We start from the raw sequence: 13,364 nt of genomic DNA, 5'->3' as shown, positions 1-13,364 counted from the left end.
TACCAGCATCTCTGCATATAAACCCTGTGTGTGGATTCACTTTGCAAATCATTGAAAGCTTGCACCCTGACATGTATTATATCTGTTCAGCAGTTTCTGTAGCAAAGTCAACTATATTAATTATTTTTTAAATGCTTTAGTATATGAAGCATATAGAGATCTTTTCTACCTTGGAAGCACACTTTTCCTTATTTTAAAACATATACATTCCACTGTTGGAGTTGTTTTCATTATGTCTTTGCTTTTTAAAGGAAATTGCTTTTAAAGAGGCAAATGGTATTACGAAGAAACAGAACAGTGGTGTTGAACATCCAGACAGATCACTTCTGAAGAGCTTGAATGGAAAACTTAATTATGGTCTGAGTTAGGAGATGCTCCATGAATTAATTTTTACTCTGTTCCTGTAGAACCCAGGAAAACATTCAGCCTGAGGGAGAAATCATCTTACTCTCTCCCTCCACTGGATCTAGAATAAATTGTTTGATTTTTATTTTAATGCACCTGACCCCAAAGGAAGGGGAAAGACATTACTGATTACAGAGTCAGGTATGACTCAAAGCTGTCCAAATCCTCACACAGCTTTAACAACCCTCTGTGCCTTAGCTTGCCTTTCTTATTTACCAGAGCTCTGTGATTGCAGCAACGAAGCATTAATGTAAAATTCAGTATTTTGAAATGTAGACCAAGGGCAGAGAGGTACAAACAAGTCTCATGAAGTTCAGTCAATAAAAGCTGTAATTGTCACTTTGCTTTATACAGCTCAGGGATGTTAAAGAAAGATCTAGAATTACCCAGCTCCTCCCCAAATGCCTTTGGTTTTTCTCTCCACAATAATGATGCTTGTCTTCCAGTAGTTCTTCTTCCACCTTTACCTATGAAAACTTCTATGAGGCTTGGATGTCCCGTTGTTCTTCAGGTTGAACTCTTTAGGAATAAACCAGTTAAGGATCAGTTTCTACAGCACAATTCCCTTATTTCTTCCTGTACCCCATGAGATGAGTACTGGAATATTCATATTCCCAGAGCACCCAGTTCAGTGACACAGCTCTGATCAACAATATGTTCAAATAAATGCTTTCCTCAATACCCTTTTTTTTTTGGCTGATATTGACTGCAACAGCACTTCTCAGTCAGAATGAACCCTGTAACTAAATGACATTACCCAGTATGTTTGTGTGCAGAGAGACTTTTCCTGATTAAAGGTTTTTAAAAATATACATTTCCCCCTGTCTATAGAGCTCCTGTGTCACTCTTCCTTTTGTTCAAAACAAAACCAAGTAATTTTCTAGCACCAGCTCCCACAGTACAAATCACAGGCAACCTGAATAAATACACAGTGAAACTGGCTTCCCCAAAAGGTCCAAAGTGGAACAAATGTAATTCAAATAAAAAAACAAAGAAAATTTAGAAAAGCTCAGATATAAAAGACATTTCTTCCTATAAATACTATTTTCTTCTATTGACAGTTTGCAATTTATTTCAAAGAAAAACACTGATGCTGCTGCCAAATATAGCCAAATATTTCCCTTTCAAGATCAATAGTATTTCTCCTGTTGGCTTTTGTGGAAGAGCTCTTGAATGCAAAATACCAAAGTATTGTTGTCTGGTCTTTTACTATTAGTTGACTTCGTAACAATTACTACCAAAAAAAATATTTTTTTTGCCTATGTATCATCACAATTTTCTAAGGAAGAATGCTACCATCTGAAAGCTAACAAAAAAAGTCCTGAGTTAATTTCAGCTGCAAATTTAGCCAGTTATTCAAGCACGAGGACTAATGACTCAGCTGCAAGAACAAGCATAGGGTAAACCATAGGCTTAAACATTGAAGGATGTGGGTGTTTCATATGCAAAATCTGCATTTAATTCAAGAAATAATGTGACATTTTTAGTCATCTAGGACCTTAGCAACACAAATAATTTCATCTGCAGTAGTTGTAGCTCTTCAAAATGGAATTTCACACTGTAAGAACTGCAACATTTGAAAATTTTTGGCTTTTTTATTTTCCTTGGAAGACAAAAATAAATTTTAATTCCCAGTTACACATTTCCTGTGTATTTAACCAAATTCTGACCCAGGACAAGAAGCATTTCCACTGGTGTTCTCTAAGTTTATAAACTTCATAAATGGTATTGGAATCCTTGATAATAAGCCCTACCTTGGTCATCTCAACCTAAAAAGTACTAAATTTTCATAAAATAAATTGTCTCTAGAGGTAGGATTCGTATCAAACAGGATAATATCTTGCAGATGTCAGTCCGAGCTCAGGATGGGCTCGTAAATCCAACTTCAAATTGTGCTGCTGCAGGAAGAATATGAGTTTGTTTCCTGCACCAAGAAGTGAGCCACTGCTATTTTAATTTCTGTACCACTAAGTTCTGTTTTGACATCTAAATTATTGGAGCATGTTGTTTCAGAGCAAAAAGGAGACTACTTGGTTTATAATGAAAGCTGGCAAGCTAAGGAGATACTGACAGAAACTATTGCTTTAGTCATCACAGAATATGACATTCTTGCATCTAGCATGTATTTTTGGAAACAAATGTAGGACAAAATCCCACATGATCATGTAGGCTGAAAGCATTTTTTAAATATCATAAAACACGTGGATGAAGTACAACTGATTGACATAATTTATTTAACTGTTTTCAAGCTTTTGGCAATATTTCTTCCCAGAGGCTATTAAATGAAATTTTAGGGAAGCCCTAACTAATGGTAATTAATTTATTTTAAAAAACATGATAAATGTCCAACAAACATTTGGCACAGAAATGGGCAATATATTGCTCAGAAAACTGGAAAGTACAAATCAGAAAAATCACCCTCACTACGAAAATTAAATCTGAGAAGGGATAGTGATATGGAAAAGAAATGTATGCAATGTGACAATAATGTGTGTTGCAGGAGAAAGATGAAAAAAAAAAAGACCCAAGAAAGATAAAAATGAAACCTCTGTAAGTTTCTTTTATTAGAATTTAATAACTTTTCCTCTGGCTGTTTGTTTGAGCTAAGTGCTTTACAGAATGCCCGAAACTCCAGCACTTTGGGGTCTGATACCATAGTTAAATTAATACATTAAAAAACCTGTTAAGTAGAAATAATTTATTGCAAAAGCAAGCTAAGTAACCTATACTGAGTATTCATATAACATTAACTATAAAAACTGTTATAATTGACTTTTCCTTCAATTTACGCAGTAAATTAGAGCTTTTGATATTCTAAACCAGAATCCACCACTTTATATTTACTGAACAGTAATTATGTTAGAATTGGGGGTTTTCTCTATACTAAAATAGTTTTGGCTACTACTCTCCATCACCACAGCTCTTTCACCACTGCTCTGTTTCTGCTGGATGAGAACATGGTGGTGATCCTCACACTGTGCTTGTTTGGTTGCTTTCAATGTCACCTGCTAAAAGAAATATCTGTGAAGCTTCCACCTTTCCACTTGCTGCCTCATGCTAGTCTGGGTAGTTCTGACTGTTTCAACATTTGATTGCTTTGGCAGAACAAGCTCAATCTTGCAGCTGCATAGTGATATTAATTTCTGCTGGAATCCAGCAAAACATGCGCAACAAATTAAAACATTAAGTGCATTCAAAGTGTTTTTCTTTGTAATAAACCAGCTGAAAGTGCACAGAAGGTCTGCCTCTCTGTCAACCTTCCCCAGTATTGTAGTAATGACTGGGACTCAAACAGTGACTAGAAATAGTAGCTATTCAGAAAATTTAACAACTGTATGTTGTTTTTTATTTACCTAAAGATAATGAATGTATGATTTATGTTTTCCTTTATTATTAAAATTTTACTAATGCTAAAAATATTGCTAAAACCTTCATGTGATCCAGAGTGAATGGCATAGGCTCTGGACCCTGGCACTTACAGAGCTTGGAAAACAGGAACTTAGTATTTTAGTGTTAATACATTCAGCACATGTAAGAAGTTCTAGAAGCAATTTGTAGGGATAGAACAAGTTTATTATGAGTTTTTGACATTTAGTTTTGATTACTTTGATATGTTAAGCCTTCATTTATGAAGGTTTAAAGATATCTTCCACTACACTTTCTTTCTGTTTACAATTCTTATTAAATAGAACATATTAAAGAAATTGAAGGTTTGTTTACTTTGCAGTGAAACTACTTAAAGTGGAAAAAACCCCTGTGTGAATACATCCAAACTTTTTTGCATATGAAAAGGATAGGGGGATTTTGTATATCTACTCTCCCACATGATTTAAACTGTATTGAGATGGAAAACTAAATATTTGAATGTTCCTTTCTCTTCTAAACTTTTTGCTTTAATTTTGAATAAAATTACTTGGATAATCTGACAGTAAACATACGTTTTAACAGAAAAAAGTTTGAATGGTGCCCCACTGAAAATCTCCTAATTAGTAATCATTAATACAATTCCAATTCTCTCCTTTTGATTTCTTAAATCTTACAAGCTCTTGTAACTCTTACTATTTTTTCAAAGGTAAATTATTTTTTTCACCCTAAGGGTCACCATCTTCTCAATGGGCTTGATAAATGGTAGCAGGAAGTATCAATACTCATTCCATCTAAAAGTGATAAATTATACAACCAACAACAGGATTTCCAGAGTTTTCAAGACAGTTCAGATATGATAGTTCTTAAAATTAGTTTTCTAAAACTTTAGTTCAAACAATGACTACATTTCAAACAGCCATTATTGCTACAGAGGAAACAAAATTTCCTTTAGTCTGTACTATAGTGCTCTAGTTCCCAGAAACTTTCAGAAGTCAATGTCCAAACTTCCAGAGAACTTTAATCTCTTATTTGATTCTATTGATTTTGAGACTAGTCTCTACTAAAAAACAAGAAAAATAATTTGGAGGCAGATCCTAATTATTTGTAAAGCTTACTCTGTATTAAAATTATGCCAGGGAGATGGGGAGCTGACTAAATACAAATACTCCATAAAGCAATAGATCTTGTAGACCCTTCTACACTGAACAGAATAGCCCCGGTTTCTTTCAAACCCCTTCAGTAGATCTTAGGGGGTTGCTGGCCTCCTCCTCCCTGCAGTGTGGGAATCAGGAGTCTGCAGAGAGCCCATTAGCTGCTGGCTCTGCAAGCACTGGCTCTTGCATGCCAGTCAGTTTAGCTCAACACTCTTCTGCCTTGTGTAACGAGACCCTCGGTACTTCCCTGTGTTTCATTTACAGTAGGTTCCCTACATAACCCTCCTCTCAGAACAGTACAACTTCTGTAAATACAGAAATAGTCGTTGGAGAAGGGTGAGACACTCTCTACGTGCTTATTCTCATCTGTACTCCAGTGAAGAAATTCTCACAAGCTTCTATTCCTGCTTAAGACTTTTTATTTGTCCTTTTTCATCCTCAAGCCAAATGATGTACTCAAAAAATACTAGAGTTAGGCCTTCTTTCATATGTCAAATATCTTCTAGTAAATCTTTTTACAAGGCACTTTTTAAAAAAAATCAGCAAAGGTCCCCATGCTTGTACAATTCATGGGGGAAAAGGGAATCTTGCAGTTTTATTTGAACTTTTCTCAATGCAAACAGAGCAATTGTAACCTTTAATCCTTAAAGAATAATTAATATTTACAAGGTATGTTATCAGACTGGGGTTATAACAAAATGTTGTGAAGCCTTAACAAGAAGCTATGAAATAAATTCTTTCTAAAGTTCCTGTTAAGATGAGTGGTTGTTAAGCTCAGGGTTTCAGCAGAGGCATCTTTCCAAGAAACACTGACATGCTTTCTGTTGCCAAGTGCTGACCTAACCTATGAGAGAATACCCAAATTTGTTTAACCTATTCTCTATTACACTCACCCTTAATTTAGTGATTTACTTAATTTAGTGATTTTTCTGAGGAGTGGTCTCCTGGCTGTAGTTCAAGGATATAATGAATAGTCCTTAAAACCAAACTCATTTCAGAATTCACATGGCTCCTGACCCTCTTTCTAAAGATCAAGAGATATGAAGGAACATGAAATGCATAAATGTACAAAACCCTCTGTTCACAGTACTGGTACTGAGCTCATTTGTGTCTTGCACTCCATGAACAGGGTCAGAGATGAAAGCTAAAGTACCCACAAAACCTTTAATGGCATTACAGCAGTCTGGGGTGACATACAGAGTCTGACAGAGAGCAGAGAGAACGTTCTTGCAAAAGAAACAGAAATTACCTGCCTAGGTTTGTGAATCTGTATTATGTAGAAACTAAAGGTGAAATTCTTGCAGTAAGGTGCAGATACAAAGAGGATTGCTGGATATTTTTTTCCAATGTCTTAGGGACCAATAAATTTAATAAGCAACTTGACTAAGAGCTGTATTGCCCATATTCTAGGTTCCCTTTTATTAATGACTCTGCATTTACAGAGAAGTCTGTTCTTTTCAGTAAAGCAGACCAAAAAAAGCACAGAAGGCAGGACATGGCAAGAAACTAGGAAAGTATATTTTCAAATTGCCTAATTGGCATCTTGCAGTGGTAAGAGAGGGAGGTGACCTTGGCATTAGAAAACTATAGTGTTACCAAAATACAATGGATAGTATAATACAAGAAAAGATAAGACCTGGCATGCTATACAGAGCAGAGAATTTTGAAGTACTGGCATTGAAAACATGAATGTGGAGCTTCAATGTGACATTCTGTTTAAAGACTGGAGGAGAAATTCAGTGGAGTACATAATGAAAAAATGTTAAGACTTGCCTAAAAACAATGTAGTTTTAGCAATTTTATTTTTAACAAAACAGATCAAGGGGTAACATATGTATGAACAATCCTAGATATAAATAACTGGTTGTAGCAAGTTACAGTGAGAAGATGCCACATTTTGTGCATTAAATTCTTTATTTCTTTTACTGTGACTGGTATGACTGACTGTTGGCACAAAAAGAGACGAACATTTGAGAATAGAGACAACAGTTCTTCCTTCACAGAAAATGACAATAATTTTTACTTCAGTGTTACAGTTGTGTCATGTGAGGCTTCTTTTCCTGTTTTATTATTTAAGTAGATTACTGAATTGCAGAATGTGATATGGTGACAACAAAGCAAACAGATAGTTCTATTCACTGCCCATTAATGAAACAAACTGCAGTACTATGTAAGATGGAAAGATACAAATGTTAACCTGAAAGTAGGAAAGATGATAATTGAACCAAAGGATACAGAAGCATATATAGCTATAGCAAAGACAAACCACACAGAATCCACAAGAGAGTCTCTGCCAGGAATTTTAGGTTATGTCTACATGGTAAAAAGCAATGCTGTGCAAAGATGTTCATGTTAACACTACAGGATGTACTACAGTTATAAGAAACACAAAATAGCCATGTTAGTGGTTTTCTGATGTGTAAACATCAGTGAATGTAAGGAGCAAGGATATATTACTTCAGTGAAGTGCTGAGTTGACACAATACTGGTGTTTTTCTAATTACTCTTTACCTGCATCAGAAAAAATAAAAAGTCCTCCAAACAGCTATCAGAAATGCTCAGAAGCATACTCTGCAAAGGGGAAAATACCCAAGGGGAAAAGCTGCAGTTCTCTAGCGCAGTATGTACCCTGAGTCAGACAATGGATGAGTAACTTTTCAGCTTTCTCAGTTCTCCACTGACACTGCAGCTGCATCTAACCCTATTAAAGCCTAAATAAGACTCCAGAATACTGGAGAAAAATGCCGGAAGCCCATAATGTTAAGAGCCTCAGACTCTGCTGACTGTTTTGACACTTAAATGGCTTCCATCATTACTATACCTGAGCATTCACAAATCTCAATAAATGTATCTTTATGACGCATTAAAAAGAAAGTGGAACACTTTAGGTCTGTCCTCTCTTTCAGGGTACAGAGAAGAAGGAGAAGAAGGAGCAGGAGCAATCCCAGAATGGTACTAGATTGGATTACTAGATGCCAGTTCACTCAGTCTCGTTTTGCCCTTTGAATCAAAGCTGAGAATAATATAGCACAAAAAGTTGCATAAGGAAATAGAAATAGCTAACAACAGCTAATGATAGCAAGTCAGATGCTATAAGCAATGATAGTTCAGAAAATAAGGGTGTTAAACACTGGGACTGTAGAGCACAAGCTATCAGATGTAGTAATATTTTAATAGAACTGTCAGTGTGAGAGCAACTTTCATGAGATAATATGCAAATTTTCTCCACCAAATGACAGCAAAGTTGTTTTGCCATAAAATCAGGAAGTCACCGACTATGAACTTTTCACTGGTGGGAAGATCCCACCGGTGGCAATTAGAGGTGAAAATCACTAATGGAACTTTGGGTAAGAAATTGGTTTTTATTGTTTACAGCAATGCAGGGCTGAAATGCAGCTTTGGTTCTTCAGCTGGATGTTCACAAATCAGTTGTCGTTCAGGATGGGAAAATTTGCTTATGGATGACAAATATTCTGATTCAATACAAAAGGTCTTCCCAGGGAAGAGATATTTTTTTCAGTCTAGTTTCTTAATATACTCATCTAAAGGAAAATTAATCTTCTTTAAGCATCACTTTAACCACAAGAATGAAATTACAAGCTGCTGTTCACCCAAAGGACTCAGCTTAATTACCTTAAGATGAACTGTTTAAAATAACTTGAAGAATATTTAGGACATGTTATTTTAAACATCTCCTACAGTTCATTTCTCTGCATGATAACTTGGTTTAATTACTTATCTCAGTTTTAGTTTCAGATCTGTAAAAAAACGGTCTGTTAATTTTAAACATGTATCAGCTTTCAGAGTGCCAGAAATGGATAAAATCTGGGATATATGACTGTCAAAACCAGCATTCCCTCTCTCTTTCTGGAGTTCCTAAATCAGCTTGGCCCATGCACTCTTCACTGCCTAATTCTATAGCCAGACTGGTCACAATTTATTTTTTTTTCAAAGTTGTCTGCTTCATTCAAGTCACTGGGTGTACAAAAGGCAGGGAAGCTTTTATTTATTTAAATTATCATACCTCCAAAGTTAGAAAAGAGCATAGTGTTGCACTGATACTATTCACCTCAGCAAAGAATTTCTGCCCTCAAGATTTCTCTGCATGCTTCAATGTACACAGATGGCAAGTTTCCATCCTTGGTCATTCTCTGGCAGACATGGGTATTTCTGATATACTTGTTGACATAAAGCATAAAATGGGAGACTGAAATATTTTGAAGCTTGAAAGTGTTTATGGTGCACATGCTTCTATATATGCACAAATTACTCATCTATCCTTCCATATAAAATATGCATATATTTACAAAGTTTTTTACACTCTTTTCCAGATAAAATTCATTTATGGACCCTCTTTGTATGTTCTTCAAAATCTCACAAAACAGTAACACATAAATAGTGTTGAGACGCAGTGTAAAACCTACCAGTGATTAGAGCATGCGTACACTTTCTCTAGTTCAGCAGTTTTACAGGAAACAGTTCCACATTCTTGCTCATAGCCCAGTTTTTCTGCAAAAGGGCTATCAAATATAGGAGAGACACAGAAAACCTGAATTTTCAGTAACATGACATTTCCATGACTGCAAAGCTCTCATTACTTGTTTTAGGCTTCAGCTTACCTTTCACTGCTTTGAATCACCAGAAAATGAAAATGTGATAATCATTATTTCCCATCCCACCTCTAATTTTCCCTCTACAGTAATTTTAAAAATTATATAACCATATGCATTCATAGAGCTAGATAAAGATTTAACATACAGTAAAACAGAGGAAGACTCCTGAGTCTCAAACAAAACCTCTGGTCTGAAGGTTCCCACAAACAGCTGCCTACATTCCTTGTTTGATTTGAAAAGGTCTTAAATATTGAAAGTTTGTTCCAGATGCTCCAGACTATCTAAGCTCCTCTTTGCATGTCCACTTGGTCACGCCCAAGAAGCCAAAGTACTCTGAGGATCCTATGTAGTAGTCAGGTTAAAAACACATTGAAAATGTACCTGGAAGATTGGGCTTATGGCTGCTGTATTTTTAAAACTACTGAGAGGTGTCTGAAAATATTTGGTGGCATTGGGCCAATTAATAGGAAATCCCAGCCCAGTACCCTCTAGAAAACAAAGCAGATTCAAATCCCCGTCTCTGACCTGTGGGGAGAAAGGCCATGCTCAGATAGCAATGAGGCTACATTGAGGGACACCATTCCTGCCAAGTCTGTATCACTTTGCAGCCAAGGATGCAAGATCCAGGCATCAGATGGCACATAAATGAGATTCTGAGCCTGCAGCAGGGAGGTGAGAGCACGCGGGGAGGTGGTGGCTAACAGTCCCTATTCCTAGCATCACTTCAGGGAAGGAGGAGTGGGATTTTAAAAATTTTCTTTTTAACGGTTGTTTAATGCAAAAAATGGCACGGATGCGCGTAAATATTGGCACCAAGAAAACAAAGGCATCTACCGGCCTTGTTTCTGCCAAACCAGATGCATGTTCCTCCACTGAGGAGAAGATTCTCTGAGCTGGATTCTGGTTTGGGAGACATGCCAGGCAGAGGCTGCCATTAGGACCTGGAAAGCAGGGTGAGAGCTCTTATGAAGCCTTTCATAATAGTTTGCTATCAGTGAGATTAGAATACACCTTGGGAGCTGCTTGAAGGACTGCAGGAGCCACGTTTGTCTGGGGACAGGCCCAAAATTAAAGGAAGAACTAGTAAGTGCAAATCTTTTGGAATCAGCATTCAGCAGCAAACAAATGAAAAGCCCAAACCAACACCTCAAGTTGGGCAGCTGTATGACAACAGAGAAACTTCAGAAATAAACTATAACATATTTTCAGCAGCATTTTGGTAAGTCACATCCTTTAGATAAAGTTCTGTCAATGTATAAGTTCTATAGCAAAACTCCTTTTTTAACTAAAACAAGAGAAAAATTTATATAACACAGTTCCATGGGGAATTTTTCTGTGACAGTTGACAGCCATTAGGCTTGTTTGATGCTTATGAGGGCAGACAGCTACTTCCCTCACCCGCAACTGTTTAACTTCTAAATTTGTGCTCAAAATCCATTTCCAGCTTCAGCTACTTTTTCTGGGTTCTCTTTACTTCTCTGACTAATCTGAATGTCATTTTAATGTTTTCATAAGCATGGTAAATTCCCTAAAAGGACAAGTGGAACAATGAAGATATCAGAGAAATCGCATTTCATGGATGCCACAGGATGCTGTCTTGTTCTGGCTGTTTAAATAAGGACCAGAGTCTTCTTTTAATGTTTAGTATTTGTGTCTCACTATAGCCAGTCTTATTTTTTCCCCTTAAAAGCACACAGACTTATTAATGCAACAAGGTTGACACGGCAGCTCTAAGGTTATGTAGAATCCCTGTCAGTAAGGCAGACTGGACCAAGTCCTGCCTCCAGTAAGAGAAACTTCTAGTGCTACAACGATGAGCTCTGTAAACTTTTTTCTGTCTAGACCAAGGGATCTAGTCTACAAAGAACAGCTAAGCTCTCTGAGAGCAGCTTTGATAACTGTTGAGGAAAATTGGGTTTGAAACCAAACTATCTCCTCTCCAAGAACTACACCACTATCTACAGAGGATTACAGTCCACATAAACTGGAGATTTGGAAATCTGGGTCCAGAATTAAAGGTCTCTGCTAAACATTAAAATACTTGAGGTCAGCTATGTACCAACATGTTCTCCCTTTTATAACTTAATCTAACTAATATCACCACCACCAGATAATTTGTGTGCAGCTATTGTCTAGGTAAACAATACATAATGTTTCAATATTTGTTGAAAGTTCCTGAAACAGTAAATGTCAGCATATGCATCTATTTACATAATCCCTGTCCAATATTGTGTTATTATAGTCTTGATACCTTCTGAATTTAAATTTAAGTCAGGTTCTGATTTGTTAGACTACTGACAGATTGCTAAAAGGAATTTTAAACACAGACTGTATGTTCATGAAAAGATCACATATTTAATTTTGTTAATTATAATGAACTTAACATATCATTATTCCAAAGAGGGAGTTTTTCAGAAAGGAGAGTTGTATTTCCCTATTTCTTAGAAGAACCATAGGTGGACCTCACTTACTTGCTTAAAAACAGAAACCAGGATCAGGCTGTGAGAGCAGGTACACTACCTGAGAACATAAGGCATACAGAGCACCAAACAAGGCATACAGACCACCAAACTAGTACAACCTGGGTACTATAACAAATTATCTCAGGTCATGTGAAAACAAAAGATGAAGGGAAAGACTTACACCTAAGGAAGCTAACCAATAGGAGCTGAAATGAAGAATGTGGCTTTCAACCAAAGTTGTCTTAAAGCAGTATGGAATAACTGTTGGAGCATGAAAATTAATCTTCTTTGGGAATTCAGATTTTTATTTCTTGCTCATAAAGTCTCTAACTAGATTATAATTTTATATATATATATAATGTCTGCTTACTAATCATATTTAGTTGTATTTCAGTTAATTTTTCTTTTCTGTTTTGTTCTGTTATTGATGAAGAACAACATATTGATTAAGTAGATGCATAAAATATGAGTTGTGATTCTAAAATTATAACACTCCGTAAGAAAATGGTCCAGCTTCTTTCCCCTGACTAGAATCATGATGCTGACTGGAAGTGTCTGAGGTTTAAAGCTTTGAATAACAGTGGTAAGGTGCAGGTAGGGATTTGAGAAAATATAAATCTTTTTATTTCCTTCTAGTCAATGTTGACCTTGTCTGACCTTGCCTCAAGGATTTACTCCTCTGAGAATTAGGCTACTGTAATTCTATTTTGTGCAGTTCCAATTCTTATACTGCTCTCATCTGCATAGTATTCCAGTGTCTTCCAGGTTCAGCATTATTAGCAGCAGATGAATGCTATTTTATTTCTTTCTTCCTCCTTCTCTAGGGAAATAGCATGAATAAGTGCAATATCTTCTGTATATGCTGTTTCCTTTGTGCTGCAGTAGAGTAATTTAATCTTCATATGCCATGTTATCACTTCCATACCTCATAAACATCCACTTTCTTCAAAAGAAAAGAGGATATCTAAGGTGAACATTGCAATTTAAATTATCTTCAGGACTCTGAAGAAACAGAGTTAAGAAGTAGAAGAAAATTCCGTAAGAACAAAATCTTCTGTTGTACAGGTCCCATCACAGTAATGCAATTATATCCAGATGCCCACTTGCTTTATGCACAAAGGTACATATTTCCTGAAGAGTAAATATGCGTTCCATAGGAGCACTTGTAAAGGCTATAGGAGTCACAAATACACACTTCCACCAATACAGAAAAATTTGCAAGACTCCTAATCCTCTCATCCTTGAAAACAGAGTTAATCAAAATCCTAAATGGGTACACAGTAATGTAATGATTTCCTGGGATTTTCGTTTTGAAATTCAGGAAGATGCTGAATTATGTCATTAAGGCTACTAATATCAATTGA

General features: G+C 36.2%; 1 protein-coding gene across 1 annotated transcript in view; it reads right to left on the bottom strand.

Moving 5' to 3' along the window:
- AK5 (adenylate kinase 5) overlaps positions 1–13,364 on the bottom strand; it is an 88,461-nt gene that overhangs the window by 54,848 nt on the left and 20,249 nt on the right.

Source organism: Catharus ustulatus, chromosome 9 (assembly GCF_009819885.2).
Source record: "Catharus ustulatus isolate bCatUst1 chromosome 9, bCatUst1.pri.v2, whole genome shotgun sequence".
In the NCBI taxonomy this organism is placed as follows: Eukaryota; Metazoa; Chordata; class Aves; order Passeriformes; family Turdidae; genus Catharus; species Catharus ustulatus.
The sequence above is the reverse complement of the archived record's forward strand: the minus strand, read 5'-3'. Positions and strand labels throughout refer to the sequence as shown.